Source organism: Grampus griseus (assembly GCF_964374135.1).
Source record: "Grampus griseus genome assembly, chromosome: 4".
Classification (NCBI taxonomy): Eukaryota; Metazoa; Chordata; class Mammalia; order Artiodactyla; family Delphinidae; genus Grampus; species Grampus griseus.
The window spans coordinates 65,552,836-65,567,397 of NC_138997.1; positions in this window are offsets into that span (position 1 = coordinate 65,552,836).

The window sequence follows — 14,562 nt, forward strand, 5'->3', positions numbered from 1 at the left end:
TCAGGGAAGATGAAAATAACATTTTTCTATATGAACCACAATAGAGGACAAGATATTCTTGCTTTACTGGTGAAACATAAAGGACAAAAATAATCAAAATAAGAAAAGCTGAAACAGCCTTAGTAAACTAATTATAGCCATTGCCTTTAACAGATAATATTTCACATTTACAATAGATTCATTTATTTATCAGTATAGCTATAGATTTTGGATGACCTATGCTATTTCAATATGAAAAGTTTTATTCTTTCCTAAATATATTTATTACATTTCCTGCAATATGAATGTTTTTAATTGATTTTTTTTTTTTTTTTTTTTTTTTTTTTTTGCAGTACGCGGGCCTCTCACTGTTGTGGCCTCTCCCATTGCGGAGCACAGGCTCCGGATGTGCAGGCTCAGCGGCCATGGCTCACGGGCCCAGCCGCTCCGTGGCACGTGGGATCTTCCCAGACCGGGGCATGAACCCATGTCTCCTGCATTGTCAGGCGGACTCTCAATCAGTGCGCCACCAGGGAAGCCCTTAATTGATTTTTAAATAGGAAAAATTGAGCCTAATGCCTGGCAGTATCTCTTGCTCTGATAGATTTTTCTCTGCATATCAAATGGATGTTGGACTGTCAGGATATTTCGAGAGCTTAGATACTCCTCAAGGATCTTTCCACCATCATTTCTATAATTTTCTATGTTTTAATATTTTTAATGTCTTTATATATATTTTTTGTTGGGATATAAGGAGCTTCTGTTGTATATGAATGGACAGCATTGATGCAGTGTTTTTAACTTCTAAATGATTGAAATGATTAAGGAAATATATCAGCTACCTTTCTGAATGCCTTTTTGTGCTTATAAGGCCAAATATGAGTGATACAGAGAATCATGTCACTTTCTTCATAGAGTTTATGCTTTAAGTAGAAGGACATGAATAATGTGCTTGGATCTCTATTTTCAAAGGACGTGAAGCTTACTCTGCCTTCCTTCTAACTCCCATTTAAAAAATAAAACTGTTTTTTGCCTCAGAGAAAATGAAAGGATGTAGGCATAAAATCTTTAATTGCCAAACATTGCCTGCTAATCTTCAATGTATACACAAGATGTTCTCACTTTTTCCTCATCTTGGGGGAAGAATTTGTCCCTTACTTTCTCAGGCTCTCATTGACCCCCTGATGCCTTCCTCTCCATGAATAAACTTCATAAGCCTCTACAAATATAAGAATATTTATTTGTCACTTTGTCCCCTCTAGATACCACAATATTTTTCCTCTTTTCAGATATACCTCTTGAAAAAGGAATCTAGACCTATGGATTATACTTTTTCACCTTCCATAACTTCCTACTCAGTCTGAATCTGATGGATGGTCCTAGTCCGCTAATAAAATTGTTCTTACCAACATCTTCAATAAATCTCTGTTGTTGAAACAGAAGGAAACTTATAACTACTACCCTTCTTGTGCTTTTAGTAATATGTGAAAGAGTTGACCATTCCTTCCTTGAAACTCCTTCTCTGTGTACTTTGTTGGCCATGGTTATTGCCTTAATTTAAACCATTATTTATGTCATTAGATTGTATCTGAATGTATTGCAGCATCTACACCTTCTAGTGTTTTTTGTATAACTTCCAGAGTCTTTTTAAAAAATTATATCTAATAGTTTCACTTTCTTGCTTAAAATCCTTCAGGGATCTCTCTATACTCTAAATTAGAGTACAAACCAAGTACCACACCAAAGAAAATGCTTTGTGATCTGAACCATGTCTGTTATTTCAGCTGCATCTCTCAAGACCCCCTTACATTTCCCCATGCTCAAGCCTTTGTTACACTATGTTTCACAGCTGAAGACATCAAACTGTATAACAACTTAATTCTATTCAATGGAGAATTTTCATTTCTTTAAATTTTCTACCTATGATTTCCATTTGGAATTCATTAGACTCTGAGACTCTCAAAGATAGGAAATATGCTCTTTTTTTTTTAATCTAGTGTCTTGCTTAGTGTGGGCCATATAGTACATTTAAAGCATACACAAACAACACACACACACACTATATTCAATTGAAGCTAATGCACATGATGTAAGTGGTATGCACAAAATGAACTTTAACTCCTCATTCCTTTTTACAAATTAAATTGCTGGCAAAATTATTTTGTCTTATTTTTATACAGTTTATAGCAAATTTATAGCAGTAAACTTATATATTAAAGTTACATCAGTAAAATTGCTGTGTGAGAGCGTGTGTCTGCATGTTTATGTATATTAACAAATTTCTCTCTCCCAAATAGTTTGCACCAATATACATTCCTAACCACAATTTATCTTTACGATAGAAAGTCTTGCAATTATTATGTGTGATAATCTGATAGTAACTTTTCTTATGTTTATTCAAAATGTATATTTCCTTTTTGAAAACATACTATTTTTACTCTTCAGTATTCTCTTGTATTATATTTATTTTTTGGTTTGTAAAAACTTTTTGTGAGTTGTGGAATTCAGATCTTTTATATTGCAAATAATTTTCTCACACAGTTAATAATTTATCTTCTGACCTTGATTATGATATTTTTGCCACATGGAAAGTTAATTGTGGTATTCTCAAGTTTATCAATATTGTCCTTTAAAGTTTTTGAGATGAGTTCTAATTAAGGCTTATCATACAAATGAATAGATAACTAAATAAATGAATTAATTAAATAATTACAGATTGTATAAGAATATTAGAGTACTTCAGAGAAAAAGATACAATAGGAAAGATGGCAGACTAGAAGGACGTCTGTTCACTCCCTCTTGCGAGAGCACCAGAATCACAACTAACTGCTGAACAATCATCCACAGGAAGACAGTGGAACTCACCAGAAAAGATACCCCACATCCAAAGACAAAGGAGAAGCCACAATGAGACGGTAGAAGGGGTGCAATCACAATAAAATCAAATTGCATAACCTCTGGGTGGGTGACTCACAAACTGCAGAACAATTATACCACAGAAGTCCACCCACTGCAGTGAAGGTTCTGAGCCCCATGACAGGCTTCCCAACCTGGGGGTCTGGGAATGGGAAGAGGAATTCCCAGAGAATCAGACTTTGAAGGCTAGCAGAATTTGATTGCTAGAATTCGATAGGACTGGGGGAAACAGAGACTCCACTCTTGGAGGGCACACACAAAGTACTGTGTGCATCAGGACCCAGGGAAAGGAGCAGTGACCCCATTGGAGACTGAACCAGACCTACCTGCTAGTGTTGGAGGGTCACCTTCAGAGGCTGGGGTGGCTGTGGCTCACTGCAGGGACAAGGACACTGGTAGCAGAAGTTCTGGGAAGTACTCCATGGCATGAGCCCACCCAGAGTCCACCATTAGCCCCACCAAAGAGCCAGGTAAGCTCCAGTGTTGGGTCAACTCAGGCCAAACAAACAACAGGGAGGGAACTCAGCCCCATCCATCAGCAGAGAAGCAGATTAAAGTTTTCCTGAGCTCTGCCCACCAGAACAACACCCAGCTCTACCCACCACAATTCCCTCCCATGAGGAAACTTGTACAAGCCTCTTAGATAGTCTCATCCACCAGAAGAAAGGCAGCAAAAGCAAGAAGAACTACAATACTGCAGCCTCTGGAAGGAAAACCACATTCACAGAAAGACAGACAAAATGAAAAGGCAGAGAAATATGTCCCAGATGAAGGAACAAGATAAAACCCCAGAAAAACAACTAAATGAAGTGGAGATAGGCAACTTTCCAGAAAGAGAATTCAGAATAATGATAGTGAAGATGGTCCAGCACCTTGGAAAAAGAATGGAGGCAAAGACTGAGAAGATGCAAGAAATGTTTAACAAAGAGCTAGAAGAATTAAAGAACAAACACCTAGAAGAATTAAAGAACAAACACCTAGAAGAATTAAAGAACAAACAAACAGAGATGAAAAATATAATAACTGAAATGAAAAATACACTAGAAGGAATCAGTAGCATAATAACTGAGGTAGAAGAACAGATAAGTGACCTAGAAGACAGAATGGTGGAATTCACTGTCGCAGAACAGAATAAAGAAAAAAGAATGAAAATAAATGAAGACAGCCTAAGAGACCCCTGGACAGCATTAAATGCACCAACATTCGCATTATAGGGGTCCCAGAAGGAGAAGAGAGAGAGAAAGGACCCGAGACAATATTTAAAGAGATTTTAGTCGAAAATTTCCCTAACATGGGAAAGAAAATAGTCACCCAAGTCCAGGAAGTGCAGAGAGTCCCAGGCAGGATAAACCAAGGGAGAAACATACCAAGACACATAGTAATCAAATTGACAAAAATTAAAGGCAAAGAAAAATTATTAAAAGCAACAAGGGAGAAAGAACAAATAACATACAAGGGAACTCCCATAAGGTTAACAGCTGATTTCTTAGCAGAAGCTCTGCAAGCCAGCAGGGAGTGTCAAAATATATTTAAAGTGATGTAAGGGAAGAATATACAACCAAGATTACTCTACCCAGCAAGGATCTCATTCAGATTTGATGGAGAAATCAAAAGCTTTACAGACAAGCAAAAGCTAAGAGAATTCAGCACCACAAAACCAGCCTTACAACAAATGCTAAAGGAACTTTTCTAGTGGGAAACACAGGAGAAGAAAAGGACCTACAAAAACAAACCCAAAACAATTAAGAAAATGGTAATAGGAACATACATATTGATAATCACCTTAAATGTGAGTGGATTAAATGCTCCAACCAAAAAACACAGACTTGCTGAACGGATACAAAAACAAGAGCCATATACATGCTGTCTACAAGAGACCCAGTTCAGACCTAGGGACACATACAGCCTGAAAGTGAGGGGATGGAAAAAGATATTCCATGCAAATGCAAATCAAAGAAAAATGGAGTAGCAATACTCATATCAGACAAAATCGACTTTAAAATAAAGAATGTTACAAGAGACAAGGAAGGACATCACATAATGATCAAGGGATCAATCCAAGAAGAAGATATAACAATTATAAATATGTATGCACTCAACATAGGAGCACCTCAATACATAAGGCAAATGCTAACAGCTATAAAAGAGGAAATCAACAGTAACACAATGATAGTGGGGGACTTTAACACATCACTTACACCAATGGACAGATCATCCAGACAGAAAATTAACAAGGAAACACAAGTTTTAAATGACACAATAGACCAGATAGATTTAATATTTATAGGACATTCCATCTGAAAATGGCAGATTACACTTTCTTCTCAGGTGCACATGGAACATTCTGCAGGATAGTTCACCTCTTGGGTCACAAATGAAGCCTCAGTAAATTTAAGGAAATTGAAATCATATCAAGCATCTTTTCCGAAAACAGTGCTATGAGATTAGATATCAATTACAGGGAAAAAAACTTAAAAACACAAACACACGGAGGCTAAACAATACATTACTAAATAACCAAGAGATCACTGAAGAAATCAAAAAATTCCTAGAGACAAATCACAATGATCTAAAACCTATGGGATACAGCAAACGCAGTTCTAAGATGGAAGTTTTTAGCAATACAAGGCTACCTCACAAACAAGAAAAATCTCAAATAAACAATGTAACCTTACACCTAAAGGAATTGGAGAAAGAAGAATAAACAAAACCCAAAGTTAGTAGAAGGAAAGAAATCATAAACAGCAGAGCAAATATAAATGAAATAGAAACAAAGAAAACAGTAGCAAAGATAAATAAAACTAAAAGCTGTTTCTTTGAGAAGATAAACAAAATTGGTAAACCTTTAACCAGACTCATCGGCAGGCGGACTCTCAACCACTGCGCCACCAGGGAAGCCCCATGAGTCAACTTTTAAAGGGCACAAATTACAAAAATGCATCCCACGAGATATATTTAGTCTCAATAGGCTCATATCTGTTAAAGAAACTGAATAATAACCTCCCAAAAAGAAAGTGCTAGGCCAGAATAATTCAGTGGTGAATTCTCCCAAAACTTTAGGAAAGAAATTATACTAGTTTTCAACTCTCTCTTCTAGAAAATAGACATGAGAGGAACACTTTCTAACTTTCTATGAACACTTTCTATGAGATCAGCATTACTCTAATACTAAACACAGATAAAGACATTGTAAGAAAGACTAAAGGCCAATATTTCTCATGAAAATAGATGTAAAAACCTTCAAGAAAATATTAGGAAGTAGTTCCAATGATGCGTAAAAATAATTATATACCACCAGAAAATGGGATTCATTCCAGGTATTCAAGTCTTGTTCAACATTTGAAAATCAATCAGTGTAATCTACCACATTAACCAACTAAAGAAGAAAAATCACTCAATGAACAATTGATTCAGAAAAAAAAAATGACAAAATCCAATAAGATAGAAAACTAGGAATGAAGGTAATTTTCTCAACTTGATAAAGAACATATGTAAAATATCTATAGTTAACATCACACTTAATGGTGAGAAACTGGATGTTTTCCTCTAAGATTGGAAACAAGTCAAGGATGTCCTCTCTGACTACTCCTATTCAACATTGTACTGGAAGTCCTAGTTAGTGTAGTTAGACTAGAAGAGAATATAAAAAGTATACAGATTGGGAAGAAAAAAATATATAACTCTCTTTATTTAGAGATCGCATGATTGTCTATGTAAAATATCCCAAATACTTTTTAAAAAACCAAAAACAATTTTAGGACTAATAAGTGAGTAGGGCAAGTTCATAGGATACAAAATTAATATACAAAATTCTGTTACGTCCTTATATACTGGCAAGAAAAATTAGAATTTGAAATTTTTTAAATTACCATTTATGATAGACCCCAAAAGTGAAATACTAGGAATAAATCTAGCAAAATATGTACAGGATATATACAAAGAAAACTACAAAATTCTGATGAAAGGAGTCAATGAAGAGCTATATACATGGGAAGATATTCCATGTTTATGAACTAAAAGACTCAAATATTTTTAAGATGTTAATTATTGCAAACTTGATCTATAAATTCAATGCAATAACTATAAAAATCTCAGCAAGCTATTTCATAGATATGGAAAAACTGATTATAACATTTACATGGAAAAGTACAAGTTCCAGAATAGCCAACAAAATACTGAAGAAGAAGAAAAAATTTGAGGCATTACACTACCCAACTTCAAGAATTACCATGAAGTACAGTGAAAAAGGCAGTATGGTATTGGTGAACACATAGATTAATAAAACAGAATAGAAAGCCCATACATAGACCCACACAAACATAGTTAACTGGTCTTTGACAAAGGAAAAAAGACAATCCAAAAGAAAAAGGATATCTTTTCAACAAATGCTGGAACAGTGGAAAGTTCATATGCAAAAATTAAGTCCAAATGGATATAAAATGAAATGTGAAAAACAAAATTATAACCTTGTGGGAGAAAAATCTATGTGACCTTGGGTTCTACAGTGAGTTTTTAGATATAACACCAATAGCATGATCCATGAGAGAAAAAAATTGATGAGTTGAATTGTATTAAAATTAAAAATGACTGCTCTGTGGAAAATGCTGTTAAGAGAACACAGGCAAGCCACAGACTAGGAGAAAATATTTGCAAAAACTTATATGTTAAAGGAATTTTATCCAAAATACATAAGAAAGTTTAACATTTCAACAATAGGAAAACAATCCAATTAAAAATGGTCAGAAGATATGAGTAGACACCTCATCAAAGAAGATATACAGATGGCAAAAAGCATGAAGATATTTTTGTCATGTGAAATATTCACCAAAGAGTGACCTCAGCATAGGAGAATTTTATTAATCAAGAGAATGTGATGACCTGTTCTATGACTACCAGTCAACCTCTTGCCCCAGCTACCCCCGTGATTGCCTAGTGGGCTCACATACAAAGTGGCAATAGTGGCAAGGATAGAAGTTATACGTGGGCTCTGCAACATGGATTTCCACTCACTAAGGCTGACCTGGTTATGACCACTGCTGAGTGCCCAGTCTGCCAGCAGCAGAGACCAATGCTGATCCCTAGTATGGCACCAGTCCCTGAGGTGATCAGTCAGCTGCCTGGTGGGAGGTTGATTATACTGGACAGCTTCCATCATGGAAAGGGCAGCATTTTGTTCTTACTGGAGTAGACACATACTCTGGATACAGATTTGCCTTACTAGCGAAAATGCTTTAGCCAAAACTACCATTTGTGTTCTTAAAGAATGCCTTATCTACCATCATGGTATTCCACATGGCATTGCTTCTGATCGAGGAACTAATTCATGGCAAAAGAGGTACAGCAATGGGCCCATGCTCATGGAATTCACTGGTCTTACCATGTTGCCTACCATTCTGGAGCAGCTGGTTTGGTAGACTAGTGAAATGGCCTTTTGAAGATTTAATTAAAATGCTCATTAGGTAACAATACATTTCAGGGCTGGGCAAGGTTCTTTAGTAGATTGTGTATGTTTTGGATCAGCATCCAGTATGTGGTACTGTTTCTCCTATAGCCAGGATTCATAGGTCCAGGAGTCTAAGTGTAGAAGTGAAAGTGGTACCACTTACTATTACCCCTAATAAGCCACAAGCAATATCTTTGCTTCCTGTTGCCATGATCTTATGCTCTGCTGGCCTAGAGGCCTTTGTTCCAAAGGGAGGAATACTTCTATTAGGAGACACAACAATAATTCCATTGAACTGGAAGTAAAGACTGCCACTTGGCCACTGTGAGCTCCTCAAAATAATCAACAGGCAGTGAAGGGAGTTATTATGCTAGGTAGAGTGGTGGATCCTGACAACCAAGGGGAAACTGAAGTCCTACTCCACAATGGAGATAAGAAAGAGTATGTCTGGAATACAGGAGATCCCTTAGGACATTTCTTAGCAGTACCATGCCTGTGGAAAACTACAGCATCACAATACAGGCAGGACTATTAATTGCACAGACCCTTCAGGAATGAAGGTTTGGGTCACCCAATCAGGTAAAGAACCATGACAAACTGAGGTGCTTGCTGAAGGCAAAGGGAATACAAAATGGTTAGTGAAAGAAAGTTACAAATACCAGCTACAACCACATGACCAGTTACCGCAACAAGAACTGTACTTATCATGAATATTTCCTTCATATTTTGTTCTTATTAATACATTTTTATGTGTGTATATTTCATCTATATACATTTATATATACATGTATTTATTTATACATGTATTCTTTCCTCTTATTATCCTGTCATGTAATATAAGATGTATTCACTTAAACAGAATAGTATTTATGTTTTATTAATTTTACATCATAGTATTTAAATTATAGGATATCAAGGTGACTTTATTTACTCTTCCAGGGGAAGGGTTAGTTTTTGGATGTAGGCAGGAGAGATGTATCATATTAGGCAGAATTATGACCTTGTTATTGTCTTTATTTGGAGTTAAGTATGGTATAGGGAGATGTGTATGAGTGTCAAATTGACAAGGAGTAGACTTTTAATGGTTAATTTTGTATGTCAACTTGACTGGGACATGAGGTGCCCATTATTTCTGGGTGTGTCTGGGAAGGTGTTTCTAGAAGAAATTATCATTTGATTTGGTGGACTGTGCAAAGCAGATTGCTCTCCCCAACGTTGGTGAGCAGCATTCAGTTCTTTGAGGACCTGAATAAAACAAAGGCAGAGGAAGTGAGAATTTGCTCTGTCTGCTTGAAGACATTAGTCTGCTCTGTACTGAGATTTACACCATCAACCCCATGGTTCTCAGAACTGCATCACCAGCTTTCCTGGGTCTCCAGCTTTAAGAGGGCAGATTGTGGGAATTCTCAGCCTCCATAATCCTGTGTCCCACTTCTTTATAATAAATATCTACTATTATAGAAATCTCCTATTGATTCTGTTTATCTGGAGAATCCTGACTAACACAATAACCCAAAATAGCCACTGAAATGTTATGGCATAAAGAGGCATAATACTATATGTACTCTACTCACAAATAGTCCAGAAAAAAGTACATGAATATATAAAAATGTGTAGGTATGCACACACACACACACATACATATATACATATATTTGTGATTTATTTTTTATATATATGTAAAATTATGTGTGTGTATAAAGGTGAAGAATTCAGGAATCTAGAAATAGATTCCTAGATCTATTTATTATTATATAATTATATAGTAATTATAATTATATAATACAATTATATAATAATTGTGTTGTTATATAATTATAACAGATATTATATCTTGAATTACACTTGCAAATTTCTGTAAGTTTGAAATTATTTCAAAACATTTTGAAATTTAGATAAATTACTTGACATTAATTTTTTATTGAAGTGTGTTGATTTACAATGTTAGTTGCAGATGTACAACACCCTTGTATCTTATTTATTTATTTATTTGGCTGCGTGGGGTCTTTGCTGCACACGGGCTTTCTCTATTTGCGACAAGCGGGGGCTACTCTTCGTTGCAGTGCGCGGGCTTCTCATTGTAGTGGCTTCTCTTGTTGCGGACCCATGCTCTAGGTGCGTGGGCTTCAGTAGTTGTGGTGCGTGGGCTTAGTTGCTCCGCAGCATGTGGGATCTTCCCGGACCAGGGCTCAAACCCATGTTCCCTGCATTGGCAGGTGGATTCTTAACCACTGTGCCACCATGAAGTCCCTCTTACTTATTTTATACTAGTATTTTGTACCTCTTAATCCCCTTCCCATATCTTTCCCTTCCTCCCTTTCTTCTCTCCCCACTGGGAACCACTAACTGTTCTCTGTATCTGTGAGTGTGTTTCTGTATTTTTAAATTCATTCATTGGTTTCTTTTTTAGATTCCACATATAAGTAAAAACATACAGTATTTGTATTTCTCTGCCTGACTTACTTCACTAAGCATAATACCATTGAGGTCTATCCAAGTTGTTGCAAATGTCAAATTTCATTCTTTTTATGGTTTAGTAATATTCCATTTTATACACACACACACACCCCACATCTTATTTATCCACTCATCTGTTGATGGACACTTATATTGCTTCCGTATCTTGAGTATTGTAAATAATGTTGCTATGAACATTGGGATGCATGTATTTTTTCAACTTAGCATTTTTTGTTTGTTTTGGGTATATAACCAGAAGTAGAATTGCTAGATCATATGGTAGTTCTATTTTTAATTTTTTGAGGAACCTCCATACTGTTTTTCATTGTGGCTAGACTAATTTACATTCCCACCAACAGTGTGGGAGGGTTCCCTTTTCTCCATACCCTCTGTAGCATTTGCTTTTTGTTGACTTTTTGATGAATGACATTCTGACAGGTGTGAGGTGATATCTTCTGGTTTTGATTTGCATTTCCCTGATTATTAGTGATGGTGAGAATCTTTTCATGTGTAAGACTAAAAATCATCTTGAGTATCTGTTCTTTCTATTATGTTCCTCTTTTTAAAAAAAATTCATGCTCTTATAATTATGCAAACAAAATGGAGGTCAGATTCTCAAAACATGATCTATTAGGATAGAATGTAATATTCATGTTCTCTGAAATGATACCTACTTAATCCAGGCCTCTAAGGGAGATGGTGTTGTTGGCATCTTACTATGCTTTCTGTTATGAACTACATGTTTGTATCCCCCTAAAATTCATATATTGGAATCTTAACCCCCCACAATGTTATTGATTTAGGAGCTGAGGCATTTGGGAGGTAACTAGGTGATGAGGGTAAAGCCCTCATGAATGGGAGTAGTGCCCTTACAAAAGAAGACATTACAGCCTGCTTCCTCTCCTTCTCTTTCTTCACCATATGAGGAAACCTGGAAGAGGTCTCTCCCTATAACCTGACCATGCTGGCACCCTGATCTCTTACAGTCTCAAGAACTGTGAGAAATAAATGGTTACTGTTTAAGCCACTCAGTCTATGGTAATTTGTTAGAGCAGCCTGAATTAAGACACTTTCCTTGTACATCATGGGATTGTTTTCACTGATATAATTTAACTGATTTTCAACAGCATTCATATGAGTTAGACAAATACATTATTCTATTCATTCATATCTTGGGAAGCTAAATAAAAAGGAGGACATTCACACACCTCTCACAGTCAGTGCATCAGACTTAGTCCTGACTTTCAACTAAATCATGATGCCATGAAATCACGTGATGTGTGTTTGTGTGTGCATGTGCATGCTTCTTCACACATATGTGTACACACATATGCACATTCGTGTGCAACTGGCTGTAGAGTAGAAAGAAAGATGGACATATATTCTGCTCTTTTACGGTTTACATTATAACAATGAGTGATATATGTACAATAAGGACATTACAAGTGCCGTCAAGTAAAAAAAATGGAGTGGTATGAAGTTATTTGAGTGGCAAGGGAAAATTTTTGTGAGGAGGTGACTTTTAACATGAGACACAATGATTAAAGAAGTCAGTCATACAGAGGTCTGGATGGTGGGGTGGGAAAAGCAGAACATGATGTCCTATGAAAAAGGAACCTTGTGTTCTATGAAGAAGGAATGTTCTGTGAAGTTTAGGCCTTAATATTAGAATGAATAAAGTGAGTAAGGTTAGGTGTGGTATAAGGCTGAAGAGATAGGCATGGACCATATAATGTACCCCCTTGAGGGTGACAGCAAATTATATTTTAGCCTAAGTATGATAGAAAACCATTTAGGAGTTTTTGTCATAGAATAATATCTACTTATTCAACAATTTTTAAAATTTATGTTTTTAAATTTTATTTTATTGAAGTACAGTTGATTTATAATGTCATGTTAGTTTCAGGTGTACACCACAGTAATTCAGTAATTCAGATTCTTTTCCCTTATAGGTTGTTACAAAATATTGAGTATAGTTCCCTGTGCTATACAGTAGGTCCTTGTTGGTTAGCTATTTTATATATAGTATCGTGTAAATGTTAATCTCCTAATTTATCTCCCAACCTCCTAATTTATCCCCCTCTTTCCCTTTGGTAACCATAAGTTTGTTTTCTGTGTCTGTGCGTCTATTTTCTATTTATTTATGTAAGTTCATTTGTATCTTTTTTTAGATTTTATGTATAAGCAATATCATATGATATTTGTCTTTCTCTGTTGGGCTTCACTTAGTATGATAATCTCTAGGTTCATCCATGTTGCTGCAAATGAAATTATTTTATTCTTTTTTATGACTGAGTAATATTCCATTGTATACATGTACCACATCTTCTTTTTCTATTCATCTTTTCATGGAAACTTAGGTTGCTTCCCTGTCTTGGCTATTGCAAATACCGCTGCCATGAATATTGGGGTGCATGTATCTTTTCAAATTATAATTTTTTCTGGATATATGTCCAGGAGTGGGATAGCAGAATCATATGGTAACTCTTTTAGTTTTTTAAGATATTTTGCTTGGGTCATTAGCATCAACAAATATTTATTGAGGATTTATTATATGCTAGACCTTGTTCTATAAGTCATGGGTATATTAATTAGCCAAACCAGGTGAAAAAAATCATAATATCTAATTTATGTTTTAAAAAGACTCCGTTACCTGAGTTATAGAAAATGAATTTCAGGATGTCAAGGATTTAAAAGGGAGGCAGTGGAAGGCTTTTTTTTTTTTTTTAATATGTTAAGGGGGACAGTGGTGTTCTTCACATAAGCACGTTTAATAAATTTTGAATATATTTTGGATAGATTTAACAGGACTTTTCTTGGAACTCTGGGGAAATCCAGCAATACCTTCGTAGACGGGTTGAAGAGAGAGAAGACTGATTTGCCAGGATCTGGGTCTCTTTTTATTTCTTTGGACAGGCAGCTGCTTTTCTCCCTCTTTTATGCATGAAAGGTTTTCTTTTCAAGTTTATTTATTAAAAATTGTTTTGTAGCTTTAAGAAAGCTGCAAAACATTAATATATGTAAATAATTATATGTAAAGTACCTTAATACATTAATATTAATATATATAAAATACCTCACTGGGCTTGCATCAAAACAACTCAAATTATGTGCTCCAAATAACTGATGGCTATCTTTATTACATCTTATACTTAAACATTCCATCTGCTCATAGAATCAGGAATGTGGAAGTTTCTTGACTCTTTAAATCTTTACATTTATTTTCAAACCTTTTGAGAATTACCTTCATTTCCTGATAGAATTAGACATTAATTTCACAGTCTCATGGATTAGAAATGGATTTGTGACCACCTAGAGGGGTGAGATAGGGAGGGTGGGAGGGAGGGAGATGCAAGAGGGAAGAGATATGGGAACATATGTATATGTATAACTGATTCACTTTGTTATAAAGCAGCAACTAACACACCATTGTAAAGCAATTATACTCCAATAAAGATGTTAAAAAAAAAAGAAATGGATTTAAATCAATCCAATGTTTTTCTCATTTACTCTATACTCCCCAGCCCACCCACATGTATTGTACAGCACAATCCTTTGTAACCTATTCTAGCTTACAATTTCACCTTCAGTTAGGCATAAGTGAACATTGTGTTTATGGATATTAATTTTCATTGTAGAAAATGGTACTTTGCTAAACTCAGATGCTCTCTCAGAACTGAAGGAATATCCCCCCCCCATCTGCTAGGAATGGTTCTGGCTATAAGCCTTCAGCAGCAGTCCTCTGGAAGTTTCCTTTGACTACACAG